This window comes from Hylobates moloch, unplaced genomic scaffold (genome assembly GCF_009828535.3).
Source record: "Hylobates moloch isolate HMO894 unplaced genomic scaffold, HMol_V3 SCAFFOLD_4, whole genome shotgun sequence".
NCBI classification, from domain to species: domain Eukaryota; kingdom Metazoa; phylum Chordata; class Mammalia; order Primates; family Hylobatidae; genus Hylobates; species Hylobates moloch.
This window is the reverse complement of record NW_026652279.1, coordinates 49,017,770-49,036,556: the sequence shown is the minus strand read 5'-3', so window position 1 is coordinate 49,036,556 and position 18,787 is coordinate 49,017,770. Positions and strand designations below refer to the sequence as shown.

At 39.8% G+C, this 18,787-nt stretch overlaps 1 long non-coding RNA gene across 1 annotated transcript; it reads right to left on the bottom strand.

The window, feature by feature from the left end:
- Positions 1 to 4,601: 4,601 nt before the first annotated feature.
- On the bottom strand, positions 4,602 to 17,173 carry LOC116466317 (uncharacterized). Its single transcript, XR_004247495.1, has 5 exons — positions 17,085 to 17,173; positions 9,892 to 10,108; positions 7,889 to 9,205; positions 6,854 to 7,000; positions 4,602 to 4,844 (listed from the first exon to the last, which is right to left on the bottom strand). It is a non-coding gene; the product is annotated as an uncharacterized LOC116466317 (long non-coding RNA).
- Positions 17,174 to 18,787: the final 1,614 nt, after the last annotated feature.

Here is an 18,787-nt window from a genome sequence, read left to right as displayed (position 1 = left end):
TTCTAGAGGTCGGTGTATTCCTTGGCTTGTGGCCTCTTCCTGTCTTCAAAGCCAGCAGTGTGGTATCTTCAAGTCTCTCTCTGACTATGACCTCTCTCTCTGCTCCCCTTTTCTATTTTAAAGGACACTTGTGGTTACACTGAGTCCATCTGGATAAACCAGGACAGTTTCCTTATTTTAAAGTCATTAGATTAGCACTGAATTTCATCTACAACCTTCATTCCCCTTTTCCGTGTAACATAACATATTAATAGGTTTTGGGAATTAGGACATAGACATCTTGGGGTGGGGGGCTGGCAGGGCACTATTCTGCTTATCACAGTATGCGTTCACTGGAATGCTTATTGTTATCTAGTGGACAACCTGGGAGTTATCTGATTCTATAGGAATATTCTCCTTGCTTTGACAAGGCTGTTTACTATTTCCCAGGCCCTGGGCTGTGCATCTCACTTAATATCTAAACTAGTGATATCCCCATCTTACTAAAGAAGAAGCTGAGCCTTAGAACCAGTGAGTCACTTGTTCAAAGTCACATGGCACATCTTCTCTTTCTATGGATCTTAGCCTCACTTGCTGGGGCACCTATAACAAGATATAGATTAACAAGAGAAAAGCATCCCAATGTATTTATATATTCCATATGCAAAGGTGCCATATTTTGGGGTAGCGTGTCCTGATCCCCATCACTGTTTTATCATTTTATTAGTTGGAGAAACTGAGGATGATGCAAATAATTCTTCTCTGTAGAAATACAAATGCATTTTGTCTAACTGGTATATAATTGATTCGTGCCTTGTAGAAAAGACCTTTTTTTTTATTTTTTATTTTTATTTTTGTGATGGAGTCTTGCTTTGTCGCCCAGGCTGGAGTGCAGTGGCGCAATCTCAGCTCACTGCAACCTCTGCCTCCCGGGCTCAAGCGATTCTCCTGCCTCAGCCTCCTGAGTAGCTGGGACTACAGGTGCCCACCACCACGCCTGGCTAATGTTTGTATTTTTAGTAGAGACAGAGTTTCACCATATTGGCCAGGCTGGTCTCAAACTCCTGACCTCAAGTGATCCACTCGCTTTGGCCTCCCAAAGTGCTGGGATTACAGGCGTGAGCCACCACGCCTGGCTGGAAAGATCATTTCAAATGTTACATTTTATTGTCCTATAAATATTAAATAGTTCTGCATCAATTAGTAAATTTATTTCTGTATTGCTGAGTGCCTATATGTGTCTATTCTTCAGATTCTCTTTGAATCAGTTTTAACATCTTACTGATTCCTTCATTAATTAATGTATTAAATAAAATATTTGATATGTAATCATTTTACATTCAGATGAGGGTGATAATTTTATTTTTTAAAAATTAAATTTTGACACCCTTGAAATTACCCAATAGCCAAGAATTATCTGCCTGAATTATATACAGAAGTTGATACTCTCTAAAACAGTATTTCCCCAGGTACACTCTATCTAACACAAATTCTGTGAGTGTTAATAAATATTCCCTGAAAGAAGGTTTCATTTTTAAATAATTTGGGGAAATTTTTTATTCAAAGAACCTCTTGCAGCACTAGTATTTTATGTACAACATTTTAGAAAATTTTATTCTAGGCCAAGTTCAGTGGCTCGCACCTGTAATCCCAGCACTCTGGGAGGCCAAGGCAGGCGGATCACCCGAGGTCAGGAGTTTGAGACCAGCCTGGCCAACACAGCAAAACCCTGTCTCTACTAAAAATACAAAATTTCGCTGGGAGTGGTGGCACACGCCTGTAGTCCCAGCTACTCAGGGATGCTGAAGCAGGAGCATCACTTGAACCCAAGAGGCAGGTTGCAGTGAGCCGAGATCATGCCAATGCATTCCAGCCTGGGGAACAGAGTGAGACTCCGTGTCAAGAAAAGAAAAGAAAAGAAAAGAAAATTTTATTCTAGATTCTTGGATCATTGTAAACTAATCACAAACCATTAGCCAAGACCCACATACAATCACTGTGCTGATGTCAAAAAAAATTATTCTACTTCTTTGCCTTAGTTTTCCCACCTTCAAAATTCTCCTGGCTGTCTGTAACTTAAGCCTGCTTGCAACCAGTAAGGTTGTAGGTGTATAGGTGTGTCTCAGAACCAAGGGTATCTCTGATTTTTGTTTGATTTGATTTTTCTAGATATTCAAGAGATTGAGATAGGATCTAGAATATCAAATTATTGATTTATAATGGGTCATTAGTGGCCCAAAAGCTCATGTTCATCGTTCAAGATTCCACCTTCCTGGTAATAGTGGGCGTGGTGGCTGGTAGTCAAATGACTCTTTGGTGACTGAATCAGAGTAAAGCGAGGTATGCACTCTGTCAGATCAAGTAATAATAACAAAGTATGATAATAATCACTAACACTATTAGATGTTTACTATTTGCCGGGTCCTGGGCTGAACACTGTGCATAAACTCATTTAATATCTAAACTAGTGATATCTCCATCTTACTAAAGAAGAAGCTGAGCCTTCCAGCCAGAGAGTCACTTGTTCAAAGTCACATGGCACAGGTTAAGCTGTGATTGAGGCCCACACAGTAGTGAGCATTATAATACACAGGCCTATAGTCCTCTGGCTGATTGGGGCCAGACGTAGTTCAGATTTCTGAATTTTTAAGATTTGAGGGAAGTAAACAGTTCATATACTGTACATTAAAACACCCCTAGTGGGAACTCTACCTTTTAACATTCCTAGTAGGAATATGGGCAGCCTCTCATGATTAAACACATTAATTAATATATCTGTCATAAAAGATAAAAATACTCACATTAAGATCATAAAGACTATGTCCTCATCTTGCAGGTAAACGTTGTTGCCAAATAGGTCTCAAAAGAGTTTCCATTTTCAAAGTTTTTTGAGTTTTAGAACTTCACATAAAGGATTTTGGACCTGCACTGTTCACTAGGTTTAGTATCTCTCCCTTCCCGGGGTGGTGCTGACAATACTGCTGATTCTTACTCTTACTTTAGGTTTGATGAGCCAAGCCTCCAGCCTTCTAGCTCCAGGTTTTCTTGAGTCAGGGTAAAATACATTTGGCCTCTAGGGGGAGCTCCAGGCCTCCAGTTTCACTCCACCACTTCCCCACACCCCGATCTACACCCTGAAAAGCAAAGCGCTCCAACCCCAAAGAGGAGCTGTACACCTGGACATGTCAAGAAGGACTTACACTGAGCCACCATACAAAGGCTGTGGTCTCTTTTCCCCAGCATTTTCTTCTCTGGGAGTGTGTCTAACCTCTGCACACGTGGTACAGTAGATGACCAGGAGCTGCTCCTGGCCGTGGCTCATCCCTCCCTGAGGGAGCAATGGGATGGGCAACGTCGACAGAACAGTGTCCCATAGCGCTTAAGAATATGCAGGCTGGTCCTCCCTTTCCTTGGCAGGTTTTCCTACCGCCCTTGCTTGCCATCACTATGGTACAATAGAAAAGTTAGAAGGGCGGTGGCTCACGCCTGTAATCCCAGCAATTCGGGAGGCTGGGGCAGGCGGATCACGAGGTCAACAGATCGGAGCCATCCTGGCCAGCATGCTGAAACCCCAGCTCTACTAAAAATACAAAAATTAGCTGTGCGTGGTGGCGGGCGCCTGTGGTCCCAGGTACTCAGGAGGCTGGGGCAGGAGAATCGCTTGAACCTGGGAGGGGGAGGTTGCAGTGAGCCGAGATCAGGCCACTGCACTCCAGCCTGGCAACAGAGTGAGACTCCGTCTTTAAAAAAAAAAAAAAAAAAAAACAGAATTTTTTTTTTTTTTTAATGACCTTCTTTAAAGGCAGCAGGGGGAGGTATCTGTGTCCCAAGCCTGCTGCACAGGGTCCCTCATTGAAACTTGGAATAAAAGTTCACCGAAGCAAATGAACATTTTCTGGTTTTCTGCTAAATGTCTGTTTTCTCACATGAGAAAAGTAGCCGTAGAAAGACTGTTCCCTAGATTCCCAGAAAAACACCGTTCCATTCCCATTTAGAAACAACTTATAAATACAGTTGTCTATGTGTGGGCTTTGTTTTGGTTGCATTTCAAACCTGCTTTCTTTCATTTACACCTTCAATTTAGTGCTTTTATACTTTCTCAGGTTCCCATTTATGGGAATTCTCTTGATTGTGCCTAGAGCTGGCTCATTGCATTCATTATGTGTTACATTTCACCATTTTAGCTTTCAGAGATAACTGTGTACCCAGGGTTGGTATTCAAAACTCTGAGCAACTGAAAAGGCACAGGCACCAACCAATCAGAACAGATGCTAGCTATAAGCAACCAACGCAGCTGTGCCGTGCCGTGCACACAGATGGAGCCTCAGCCTGGCTGATGTGATCTATGTAAGAATCTGGTCTATGATTCCATTCTAGCTTCTATTCCTACTTTGTACTTGGCCTACTTGTGAAATATGTCCTCATGTAACATTGAGGAAGGGCAGTAAAAAAAAATTTCTATTGCCGTGAAAAAAACATAATTCATGCTGCAGTGGCAAACAAAAACCAATGCTAGTGTAACCACCCAAGGGGTTCGCCTTGCCTGGTGCCTAGACAGAGCCGATTCATCAAGACAGGAGAATTGCAATAGAGAAAGAGTAATTTACAGAGCCGGCTGTGTGGGAGACTGGAGTTTTATTATTACTCAAATCAAACTCCCTGAGCATTCAGGGAGCAGAGTTTTTAAGGATAACTTGGTGGGTAGGGGGAAGCCAGTGAGCCAGGAGTGCTGGTTGACAGGGATGAAATCATAGGGAGTCGAAGCTGTCTTCTTGTGCTGAGTCAGTTCTTGGGTGGGGACCACAAGATCAGATGAGCCAGTTTATTGATTTGGGTGGTGCCAGCTGATCCATCAAGTGCAGGGTCTGCAAAGTATCTCAAGCACTTATCTTAGGAGCAGTTTAGGGATTCTTGTTTAGTTTAGGGAGCAAGTTCAGATTCTTGTAGCCTCCATCTGCATGACTCCTAAACCATAATTTCTAACCTTGTGGCTAATATTGGTCTAGTCCCCAGGCAAGAAGGAGGTCTGCTTTGGGAAAGGGCTGTTAACATCTTTTTTTTTTTTAAACTACAAACTAAATTTCTCTCAAAGTTAGTTCGTCCTACGCCCAGGAATGAATAAGGACAGCATGGAGGTTAGAAGCAAGATGGAGTCAGTTAAGTTGGATCTCTTTCACTATGTCAGTCATAATTTTGCAAAGGCGGTTTCAGTAGTGCTAATTATTCTCACTACCTACTGATGTGTAGTATGAAAGGAAGTATTCCTGGTAGAAGCAGATATCTCTATCTGAAAGGCAGGATGTGGCCTCTAAGAACCCGCTCTTACTTCTAAAAGGACAGGTCCTAAGATACTGCATCAAGCCTTCAGCTCACAAAGAATTGCTGCTGGTACCATTCAAATTATTCACTCTAGAAAGCCCAAAAATATATTTCTTAAACCTGATAACTATAACCTTCCGTAATAGCAGCATAGACTACCAGAAGCTAAAAATATACGTTTCATTTAAACAGCTTTGAGCTTTGTGAAGCGTTAAGTACTGAACTGCTCGTTGTACATGACTCAAAGTGTCTAACTCAGGGTTGTGTTTTCTGTGCACATTAGTCAATTCCATCTCCTGATGAAATATGACATGCCATTTGCAGCTCTACTAGACATTCTAAATATCAGAAAAAAAGAAGAGATCCAAGATATGAGATTGTTACACGCAGTTGTGAGTAACAGCAAGGGAAAAGCGATAGAACAGAGGTCTCTGGGCAGAAAGTTCCTACCAGAGAAATTCTGCTGGCTTGTTCTAATACCCAGGCACTCAGTTAGCTTCCAATGCAAAAGCACAAAATATTAGAAGGAATATTAATATAACCTCTCACTCTATAGAGGAGAAAGCAAAATCTTTCAACTACATCTCAATTTTAGTTGAAGCATTTAGAGGAGTTTTCTGATGGATATACATAAAACCTGCTTTATACAAATTGGTTTTATGGTGTCCTTGGTTGGAGCATCTCTATTACATAAATCATGAAATAACTGCTTTTGGACAAAATTTCCCCTTTATATTTCTCTAGACTAGGGAACCTGATATAGAGTATGAAGAACCTTTTTTCTTCTCCCATTCTCTTTTTGGGGGCTGATTTTTGGTTCATATTTGTAGGTTCAAGGACAACTCTGTACAGAATTTTGAAAATTCAGACTTCAACCAATTTGCAGATATCCTAACCCAGTACTGTTGAAAGTGTGTTCACAGACTACTGACAACTGTTTCTTATCAGTTCATGACAAGATTCATACCGAAATTGAGAATTGCATTTAGAATGCAATAATTTTAAATCCCTTAACTCTAATGACAAAAAAAGGGTGTTTATATTTTGTGTATTCATCCACGAGGAAATGGGAATTTAAAAGAACTAGCTGGTTTTTAATCCCAGATATTTTGAGAAGCATTGTTCTAACTTGTGGTCTTTTCAATTGCCCATGCCTTGCTTTTGAGCCATAGTTGTATAATGATTGATTCTGACCTTGTGATCAGCAAAGTCCGGGGTACAAAAATCAAGTACAAAGTCCAGTAAAAATAATTCATCACCCGGTACCAGTATAATGTGGTTTGGTTTTTGCCTTGAAAAGCACTATCACATATTAGCTCTTTTAAAGTTTTGCAACCATATGAGATAGGAAAGATATTACATATATTTTACATGTGATTCAGCTGAGCTCAGAGAGATTGTGCCCTGTCTGAGATCCCACAGCTAAGCTGACAAGCTGGAGAGGGTTAGGAAAGAGTTGAAAGGCTATTCACTGGATGAGTGACCATGGAAAAAATTGCTTAATTTCTCTGAGGTTTACTTTCCTTATTTGAAGCAAGCAGATAATAATAATTACCTGGCAGATTGAATGCTTGATGAAAGTAACAAATGAGAAAATATGGTAAACATTTAAAAAATTGTATTTGTCCTTATTAGGATCTGTTCACTCGCATTACAGGTAGAACAATAGTATCTCACAAAAGTAGGATAGTTTTCCCAGGGCCTGGAACACATACAAAAAAAGTGTCAGTAAATAGTAGCAGAATGAATGTCTACATGAATGAGCATGGCTTTTTGTCTGTACTAAATTCTTTCTAATGCACACAGAACTTGACTAAAAGGAATGCAGTCTTGCAAATTCTATTCTCTACTGGTATATTACTTGGGATTTCATGGATTGTATTCAACTATATACACATTTTTGGATAGTCGACCCAGAGATTTTCAAACTCATTTTAATTAATGAACTCTTTTCTTCAAAGTTTTATATAGAGTTTCATTGTTTAAAAACAAATATATATATATACACACACACACATACACAGAGTATATATACATATATACTATAGATGTGTGTATATACTATATGAGGCATAGTATATATACAACCTCATAGTATATATGTATATATACCATGTATACATATGGATATATACATACACATATATGTATACATATGCATATATATAATACATATTATTTATAGTATATTCAAGGGATTTTTTTATTGTACTTTGTGTCTGATTTTATGATTGGTATTGTATCTGTGTGTGTGTGTTTGTGTGTGTGTGTGTTTGTATTTGGTGACAGAAACAGCATGATCTGGTTCCTGACTCACTCAGCCTCTCTCTGGCCCCAAAATAGCTCCTGAAATGCTTTCTCAGGCTCCTAGGGCTCCATGAAGCACAGTCTTAAAAACGGTGTCTTTTTTATTAGTCGACAGCATGAACAAGTGACAGTAGAAACAAGTTTAACCAAAATGACCAGAACTAACAAGAATTTATAGTAAGTTAGAAAAAATAAAGGCAAGCATACAGACTTTCAGAAACATAGGTATCTCTCCTGAAAAATCTCCCAGAAGTGATAGCCATGAGTCAATTATTACATTTACCTTTGAAAGTCCAAACTGTAGTGAGTTATCCATAACCTTCTGTGGTTCCACCCAATTTTGTGTTTTGCATGTCTTGAGAGAAATGCAGAATTTCCTGTAGGGTGCTGTGGTTTTCATTGTTTGGTTGATGTTGTGAACATCCAGGGCCAGCTTTCCTCAAGTTCAAAGGCAGGAAAACACAAGACATCAGTGAAGAAGTTACAAACCTCCTGATACTCTAGTGACCCTGACTTAGAAGGGCCAGGTAGCTGAAAACACTGACCTGATCAGTCAGAGGAAGTAGAATGGAACCTCTTTAGCAATAATACTTGAAAGAACATGCTACAGCCTCAGCTCATGTGCTAGACAAGACATTGGAGCTCCCCAAAAATTGTCTGGGTACAGCAGTCAGTGCAGCCCAGGAAGCTTGTGCAATTGAGGACACTGAAAAGGTAGAGTGCCAAGGGGCCCATCCATAGGTCAAAGTGGCACATGGTGAACTCTCAAGATGAGGAGCTTAGTTGTAGCTTTGCTGAGTTCATGGAGAAGACAGGACATGCAATTCATTTATTAAAGTGCCAAAAAGTTGAAAGAATCATGGCTTTGTGTCCTGACTTTCCTGGTCCCATTCTCTCATCTGCATAGCAGATGGACTCTCTTCTGGGCTGACAACCTTTGCATGGCTTATATGGTTTGAATTAGCAAATGCTACTCCAAGGTATTGCCATTCCATTTGTCTTCACCCATAGATTTCTCTTTTTCTTTTTTTCTTTTTGAGACAGAGTATCACTCTGTCACCCAGGCTGGAGTGCAGTGGTGCCATCTTGGCTCACTGCAACCTCCGCCTCCTGGGCTCAACGGATTCTCCTGCCTCAGCCTCCTGAGTAGCTGGGATTACAGGCCCCTGCCAACATACTCAGCTGATTTTTGTATTTTTAGTAGAGATGGGGTTTTGCCATGTTGGCCAGGCTGGTCTCAAACTCCTGACCTCAGGTGATCCACCTGCCACAGCCTCCCAAAGTGCTGGGATTACAGGCGTGAGCCACCGCACCCAGCCTGATTTCTCTTTTTCTTTAATTGCAGAAGGTCTAATATGTAAGTTGGAGGATTCTTATTTCACTATAAACTTATCTTTTTGAGTCCTGCAGACAACAGAGGAGGTGGGTAGGAGAACAGAAAATACTTTAAAGAATCGGAGAGGACATCTCTTCAATCTGAGGTAGGAGCTATGTTTGATTTCATTTTTCCACTGCTCCGAATGATCTTCTCTTCAAATCATGTGACTTATGAGATAGTGACAGATAATACAGGAGTTCATGCTTGCTGCATCATTTTCATCTAGAAAGATCTCAGTACAACTTGTAAGATTTATATCGCTTTCTAGCTGTGAGTTACAAATTCAACAATATACTTTTGCAACGGCACTTTAAACACAGATAAACTCAACATTTCGCAGAATAATTTTGAAATAATATGTTTGAACATCAACTCTGATGCTGTTAAAGGAACCTAGCAGATGTGTCTTTAATTCAAAGCAGTAGACTATTTCATTAAAACTCTGGAAAGGGCTGGGGACCATTCTTTCTACTTTACATACAGGTGAAATTTAGGCCCAGAAATGTTAGAGGGTGTTGTAAATTCTGTGACTACACTCCAATTTTCTAGGTTGCTGAGCTTTCACCTGTCCATTAAATTAGGGTTCATTCAAATGGAGTTTTTTTCAGAGATAAGATCTTTCATAGTTTTTCATACCACAAAATTTTCTATCCCCACTTAGAGAATTAAAACAAACAAACAAAAAACAGGTAAAACTTGACATAGGGGTAAGAAAATTAAACAACCTTGTGTTATTTTGAGATTTCCAAACCAAGTCTGTGCTGTCCTAAAAAGTACTACCACCTACAATATTAAGTTATAGGGGAAAGACATTTTAAATATTAGTTGTCCTTCTAGATTATTCTTCTTTCAACCAGAAGCCCTAAAAACTGAATATGGACTTAATGAAGACATCAGACGCTATTTACCTTAGAGTTGGGAGTGCTAGAATCTTAAAATCATTTCATTTTGATTGCCTCCCTGGGAGAGATGATAAGGAGTGAGAGAGGGGGAGATTTGTAGGTCATAGGTTCATAATGAAATGTTCATTTCCATATGCAGAGCCTGAAGATTGAGAAGGGAGGAAGTAGTGAATTGCTTGATAGAACATCTTGCAGTTGACGTATCTGTTGGGCAGTTGGTAAACTAAGAGGAAGCACATCCAGGTGGGATGAAGAGAAAATTGGTGAAGATGATGTGAGATTTATTTTCACTCTCTCAGGTCAGGGAAAATGATCCAGGAAGGGAAAAAGCATGCAAGTAAACCAACCTATGTTGCAAATTATGCTACAAACTCCTAATTATACCATATAAAATAATTTATGTACTTTTGATGACAGCTTAGGCTTGGCTTGGCATCAAAGGGAGGTGAAAAGTTTGGGATTCCAGTCAACACTTATGCTCCCCTTCTTTGATGCCACAAAGATGGATCACAGTCTCTAAAGCCAAGAAGATGCATTTTGCCAAAACTAACCTATCTTGAACCATGATGGGTATGAAACCTCAAAATTATGATTTTATAATGAGTTTGCACACTCATTATGAAAAATATGATAGTTTTACCACATAGGCCAGCCAGGGTTTATTCCATTGGATTTCAGTTTGTAATGCAAACATTGTGATCAGGAGTATTTTCATAAGAGACTCAATGTTCTTCCTTTTTAAGGTTTTCAAAGTATTCAAATATCACAATTGTCTGTGTCTAGTTACCACAGCGGCTTAGGGTCCTGGATTAAATAGGGCAAGGTCAAAAGTGTGATCTCTTTAGGTCAGCTGGCCTTTCTTACTTCCATGTCACTGCCAGAATGAAAAAGAGCTGCCTGGTCCTAAAATATATGTAGTTTTTACCTTCTTATACACGCTGACTACTATGATTAGCATATAATCAATACCCATAATTCTTTCTGGAAGTTTTGTTTACAAATTCATTAAAAAAATATTTATTGAGCAATATATTAGGCATTGCCCCACTTTATCTTCAACTAGACAACTCTTCATCCTCCTTTAAAGTCTAAGAAAATATCATTTCCTCTGGGGGGTCTTCCCTAACACTCCTCTCATACAGTCACTGACTAATTAGTTTCCCCATTCTACACTCCTGAGACACAGTGACTTCTCCTATGTAACACTATTATAATTTTAACAAAACAATCAGCTATTATTTATTTAATGTCAATTTCTCCCACAATTGGGTGGAGAGGTTGAACAGGGCTCTTCTATTTTATTTATGACACATCTTCGCTACCTAGCAAAATGTCTGGCATATAAAATATTCTTTGGATTAGATGAATGAATGAAAGGTTGTGATATAAAGACCAAAGATTCAATAGGCATTCTGCCAGGACCAGAGACTGTGAAAATGGGCTAGAAGCTGCTGCTCTAAACTCTGGTGTGTATGTGGTTGGGGCAAAGGAGTGGGAAAAGAGTACACTAGGAGGAGGAGCAATATGACACAGAAACTCAGTGAGGAACCTTAGGGAAGACACTAAGGAATATGCTGCTAATTTGCACAGTAGATAAATTTATGAAATTTTACTTTTTTGAGAAATTAATCCATTTTCCTCTTGATATACACTATGAATTCTAAGACATGGATGCACACACACATTTAAAAACTGTATTTAAGAGTGCATAGGCTGGGTGTGGTGGCTCACGCCTGTAATCCCAGCACTTTGGGAGGCCAAGGTGGGCAGATCACGAGGTCAGGAGATCGAGACCATCCTGGCTAACACGGTGAAACCTCATCTCTACTAAAAATACAAAAAAATTGGCTGGGCCTGGTGGTGGGTGACTGTAATCCCAGCTACTCGGGAGGCTGAGGCAGGAGAATGGCATGAACCCAGGAGGCGAAGCCTGCAGTGAGCTGAGACTGCGCCACTGCACTCCAGCCTGGGTGACAGAGCAAGACTCCTTCTCCAAAAAAAAAAGAAGTGCATAAAGATTTTCAGATAAAAGTATCCAAAAATAGCTCTCTCATTGTCATCATCCCATACAATAAGTCAAACACTTTACCAAATGTTCTGCAACACAGAGAACGTAGAAACTTCCTGGAATCAGAGATGTGGGAAAGAAAAAAATCTCTTATTTCTGGAGAAACACTTAGGGCAATTTTTTAAAAAAAGAAATTCATTAAAAGAAGCAGTTTTAAGCAAGTGTTTCTTATATCTTTTACTTTCTGATTTCTTTCCGAACCAGATGAAAAGTACCAACTGAGAAGTCTAAGTCTGCTGCTTCAAATTTTCTTACATTTGCAATGAGGTGATGCAGTCTCTTTATGAGTTCTGCCCTCCCTATTGTTTTTGCCTTAGTATTCTCCAGGCTTCATGGATTTAAGCCAGGTAATAGCTGGCAGAGCCTTATTGATGACCTATTCCAGCTTTATCACTTTGCAGTTGAAGAAAACAGAGGGGTGGAGAGAATTGCCTATGCTAGTTGCTGGCAACTAGAACCCAGGCCTCTGTACTCCCTGTCTGTCCAGTATTCTTTCCCTGGACCACACAGTCTCCCAGGATGAGCTGTGTTTCTATGTGTTTTGGAAAAGGGTGGATGAGAGGATGGGACAATGCCCAAGATTTGAGACTGACCAATCACTTATGTGACCATGACCAGCATTAGGCCAAAGGGATCTAGACTCCCATGCACCCTAAGGAGCCAAAGGACATAATAATGTTTTAGCATAGAAATGAGAAGACTTGAAATGCTGCCTGATGTCTGCAAAAGAGCTTCTGACATCCTAAAGGAACTCAGATCTGGAATCATTATCCTAAAAAAACAAAAGTGTCAGGAAAAGCATTTGGAATATTAATTTGTTATTTACTGAATTTACAGAATTAGGTCTGCATCAAATCAACATTTGGAGAGTATATTTGCCACCATCCTTAAAGTATATTTTGAGAATATGATCAATAACAGATAAAAGTAATAGCAGACAGAAAAATGAATACCTCCCCAGACCTCCTTATCTGTACATCACTCCCATTTCATTAAATAAAGAAGATGATAAGATAAGAAGCCAGATTGGAAAAGAGACAGCCAGGGCCATTTTACCACTTCAGTGACATGATAGAAGTCTTGTAAAACACGCAAATGAGTGTAGGCCCACCAAACATCACCTAATGAAGATGAATGTACGTGAAACCACCTAAGCAAAGGTGGCATATAATGAGTGGCAAAACACCGAACCAAACTCTTCTGTGCTAAGGAGCTGCAGAGAGCTGATTTTCATCTCCTTGTAAAGTAAATAGAGAGTTGAGACCTGGCAATGTGCTTGGTCAGCTCACCCCTGGAGCTCAGCACATCTGGCTGTGACTTTACAAAGAAAAGCAAAGAACAATGTAAACCTCATAGTCTTTTGGCCCCAAAGATCCTTCAACCCGTTCCCAATCTGTCAGGGTGCTAATCTGTTTTGAACATTTGGTCCTTCTTTCCAGAATGTCTTCCCAGAGTAACCCAACCCTTCCTCTAAACTGCCAATACAGCCTGACTTCTGTGCTTCTCTCAGCTGGAATTCTACTGCACACACATCTGGCTGGTTGGCTTGTTTCCCTAGTAATTTAGAAGCTGCTTGAAAAAATCTGACTTTTAAACATGCATATTGGTCAGCGGTCTGCAATGCTTTGCCTTGTGAGTGTTCGTTTTAAAAATGTGGCTTCATATATATAATACCTGTGAAAAAATGCTGGTATCTACTGGGCAAGAAGTTATTGTGTTCTCTCTAAACCCTCTCAAAACTATGGCTATCATATAGAATTGGAGGCAGTGAGGCTTGTGGGAAACAGAAGGTAAAAGAGAAAAAGATGCTTTATCATTTAAATGGTCCTAAGAAGCTAATTTACATGTTCTATTTTTAATCTCTCATATAACTGTAACCCGTATACAACTAGGCCTGGTCACTCTTGCTTTGAAGCCGGGTGCAACCAAGGGTAACAGTAAATCGCATCACTCTGACTCAGAAAGCTTTCAAGAATTTACTAGATCTTTGTTGTAATTTCCTTAAAACTTTCTAAAAATCCTTTTTAGACATGTTTTCTTCTGCCTAAGTTTTATGTTGCCATCAGCACCTTCCCTCAAATTTTAGCAGATAAAGTCCCTCCACCTAGTTGTATATCAAAGAACACATTGATGTAATGAAGGGGAGCCATGTAAATTATTTCATTGTTTAGCTTAATGAACATTTATTGAGAACCAGCTGTGTACCACTCACTGTTTTAAGCATCATGGTTACAAAGATAAATAACACATAGACACAATCCCTGCTTATTGATGATGAAATAGCAGGGCAGGCAGCATCACTGTCTCCATTTAGGAAAGAATCTACACTCAGAGGTTAAGGGTGACATACAGCTGGTGGTGGTGACATCTGAACTAGACCAAGGACTGCCTGGTTTTTGGATTATTACTCTCTAGTGGTGCATCTAAGAGGTTTTTTTTTTTTTTTTCCAGATTGAAAGACATGAGGCCGGGCACGGTGGCTTATGCCTGTAATCCCAGCACTTTGGGAGGCTGAGGTGGGTGGATCACTTGAGGTCAGGAGTTGAGACCAGCCTGGCCAACATAGTGAAACCCCGTCTCTACTAAAAATACAAAAATTAGCCGAGCGTGGTGGCGGGCACCTGTAGTCCCAGCTACTTGGGAGACTGAGGCACGAGAATCACTTAAACCTGGGGGGCAGAAGTTGCAGTGAGCTGAGGCGGCACCACTACACATCAGCTGGGGTGACAGAATGAGACTCTGTCTCAAAAGAAGAAAAAAGAAACTGAAAACATGAACTATTTGACGAAAAACCCCACACAAAACTATTTGACAAAAAAAACCCCACAAAACTTATAGTTAGTTAAAAATCATGAACTGTCATAAAAATAATAGTCATAGTCAACTTGGAATTTGAAATGGCTTTCTATATACTATGTGAGACAAAGTAGCCAAGAAGCCATGTTTGCCCATTTCCGTTTGCTATTATAATTTCACAGAGCCTCTGACTCTATGATGATATGCAGCTCTCTTGAAAGATGTTTTGAAGAAAAAACATGGAGAGCACACACCTCCCTCCCACCTCACGTCTTTTGCCTGAGTCACTACATTTCGTAAAAGATAAATGACCCTCGTCCTTGCCTTTTCCTGGACGTAAGATAACATCTGACAGAGTTAGTGATTATGCTTCTGTAATCTACAACCAGATGTATTTTTACACCCAAACTTCGAGGTGATTCTGCTTTAATATAACTTCAGAGCAAGTTTTATGTGATTTTGCAAGTACAGAACCCCTACCACATGTACATAAGCTGTGGGCTAAAATATTGTGCTGAAACAGTCTGACAGAACTGCCCTGAAGCTATAGACAGTAGTCTATAGTCCTCAGTAAGACTTCTGAATAAAATTAACTTTAATTCTCTAAAAGCTTGATTTTTTTTTCTTTAGTCAACAGATATATTTACTCAACTGAACTTCTATAGCAGTGCTGTCTAATACAACTTTCTGAAAAAATTGAAATACTCTGTGCCACCCAGTGGAGTAATCACCAACCACATGCAACTACTAAGCCCTTGAAATGTGGCTGGTGCACCTGAGAAACTGAATTATTTTATTTTAATAAATTTAAATGTAAAATCTTCACATGACTAGAGGCTGCTGTATTAAACAGCACAGCTCTATAATGTGCAGATAATGCTAACATTGGGGATGACCAAGGATCAACTCTTACTGAAGGATAATCTTCCCCTTAACAGATAGAAGGGATATTTAACAGATATTTAACGTATTTTAATATTTTGGGGGGTGCAGGTTCAAGTATGGTTGAAAGAGAAACAGACAAACGTGCTAACAGGCAGCCTTTCATGAAACAAAATAAGTGACAGTGACCATCATTTCACGTGCTGGTCTCTGGAAGGAGATGGATGATCTATCTGCAGAGACAGGCAGTTATATTTGCAGTGATAGAAAAATAAGCTTGTGCTTAGAGAAGTCTGTTTCTAAATGAAAGGCTTGGCTATTTTTATCTGTTTAAGCCTAGACATATCACTGAATATTAATAAGCTCTGTGGTCTAAAATGAAGTGGTTAAAGGTGGGAGGGAGACAAATATTTTTCTTCCTTTTAATAAGAGACAAGCAAACCTGAAACTTTAAGTCTTTATCTATGCACACCAGAAAAATATTTCAGTCCTTAAAGCTTCAAGAGTTGGCTCAACAGAGGGCAAGGTAGGTTTTTTTCTGTTGTCACTTATTCCGATAATCCTCTGACTTGCACATTATAGTATCTAAGGATTTTTCTAATAAAAGCACACCTGATTTTTCTTATTCATTTTTCATTTCCACACTACAAGAATATCAAAGCTGCTCAGTGTAACAATATTCCACCTAAGCCAAGGATGCTGCAGAGATTTGGTGAACAGGGCCCAGATAATGTAATAATGAAAGAGAAATTTATAACGAAATCACTTTCACCAGATCCTTTCCACCAGCCCACTGGGACATGATCAAACAGAGGAAGAACAGAAGCCAACACACATGAAGCTCTAAGGGCATCATAATTTTCTTCCCTTAATTATAAGAAATTATTCTGAACATACAAGACACAACATATGGTAATATAAAGGTAACAGGATATGAGTTTTTAACCAGTTTTGATATGGTGACATCACTACCTGTTTTCTGTTTCTCTTTGCTTCTTTGCAAGGGAAGGAGTGATTAAACCCATTCTAGGAGGGAGGGAACTTTCTCTGCTCCCACTTGGTTCCCATCACTCTCCACACCCAGGAGGGAAGGTAAATATTTCTTCTTCCCTTCTAGGAAGTGTATGATGACTAAGCATCCTTAGAAGTTAGCTTTTAGTTGTTAGTGATTTGAGCCCTGGATTTCACAGTTACGGAGGATAATTGCACCAAAGAAAATAAAATAGTACAGAGCTTTGAGCCTGAAGAATAGAGGGTCCAGAGCTGGCACTCTGGAAAGTACTAAAAGTTGGGGATAATGAGCAAAAGGAAAGGGGAGTTACTAGATGGGGAGAATTATCTGGGAAAAGAGGTTGGGGCAGAGAAGGTGGGTAAAGGGGCATTGAACAGGAAATATAGGGTGAACAATTGGAAAATAGTCTTGAACATGAGAATCATAGTTTTCTCAATTTACCACTCAGTGTTCTTATAAGTGAGAATCATCTTAAAATCTGTGTGCAAGACCTCAGGGGGACTATTTCTCCATCTGTATCATGACTTCACTAAATTGACTGCCTGATGGGCACAGCAACCATTCTTGCCATAGAATTTTGTCATACTATTTGTGGTGGCACTCTGTGGGCCACCTTGCCACTGCATTCCAAAACACCTTAAGCCTGAGGGGCTCCCTGGACTCTTCCAGGGGTCATAGGGAAGAGCCTCTCCAACTGTATGTGGAAAGATTGGGTGGCAGAAGTTTACGTGCAAGCTGGGATAGAGACCTTTAAATGGAAAGCTCTGTAACGTTAAGTATAGTCAACCACTGATTGCTTCTCTAGTATCTATTCCCTTTTCCATCTTTTCCAAACATATCCCAAATATTTTTAGGTGTCCACTACCCCTTTTCTTTGTACTACTTGTTACTTACGGGAAGCTGACCCTATTCCCAGTTTAGGGGTGGCTTCTTATTGATCCAAGCATGGTTATCCCATCCCCATTGTCAGTGATGGGTCCAGGACCCAGGCTTAAGCCAATTATTTCATGGCATTCCCTCTTGTCTCAGCTACTGGTCCAGGGCTGGGGAGTGTGAACTACCTGGGGCACTGGCCCAGTTAGACAAAAGGAAAGGACTTTTATTTCAAGATTGGAAGAGATGCGATTGCTCTATCCTGCTGGACATAAAAAAAAAAAAAAAAAGCATATCTCCTTGATTCCTAATGGCAGCTATCTTATATTCCCATATAACCCCAATAACCTTATAACATATTATAATCCCCTAAAATTGAGGAGCCAACCTTAAGATGTTCAAAAGCTGTGAGACAGAGAGAGATGGAAAATATCATCATGTCTGAAAACTTTGTTGAGTCACGAACTCAGCAATTTTTGCAGCCCACCCTACCTATGGATTTATTCATTTCCTTGTTTAAATTATTTTTCTTGAAGTTTTCTACTACTTGTGGCTGAAAACTGGCTTAAAATCTTTATTACAAACACCCAGGAAGCTGGTAGGGAAAATTATTTTTCTATTAAAATAAAACCCAGAACTTCCAAGGAAAATCCAGTGTAGAAGTAGGGAGCTTATTAAACAGCTCCAATTTTATCCCTCCAAATATTATACTTCTACATGGGGTTCTCCAAAGTTAGACACTGTAGCCACCACCATATTTGGACCCAGAGGTGTGTAAATTCCCTTTTAAAGTCCACTATAGATACAATCAAGCTGTAACTTCCAAGATGACTTTGTTACATGCCAAGAGAGAACAACAGGGACACGAGCAAATAATGTATCAGTGGATCAAATTTGTCTGACTTTCGAAGTACCACATAATTGTTCCATAGCTAGATGGGGCCTGGGTTTACAGACCTTGTCCTAGTATCTAAGATGTTTACCAAAAGTTGACCCAGCTTCACATGGGATCCTACTCAGGTTTCTAACTTCCTCCGAATTGACCTCAACATAGAGAGCACCACTTTAAAATTTGTCCCTCCAGAGTTCCCTCTTAAAACTTTGATAAATTTTAATGTAAGATTTCCACTTGAGTTCTAGTCAAGAGAGCCTATCTCTAGCTGTGTTTCTCAAAGTCTGACTCAAGAACCATCCACAGTAGGATCTCCAGGGATTATCACTTAAAATGCAGATTCCTGAGCCCCAGGCTAAGGATTGTGATTCAATAAGTC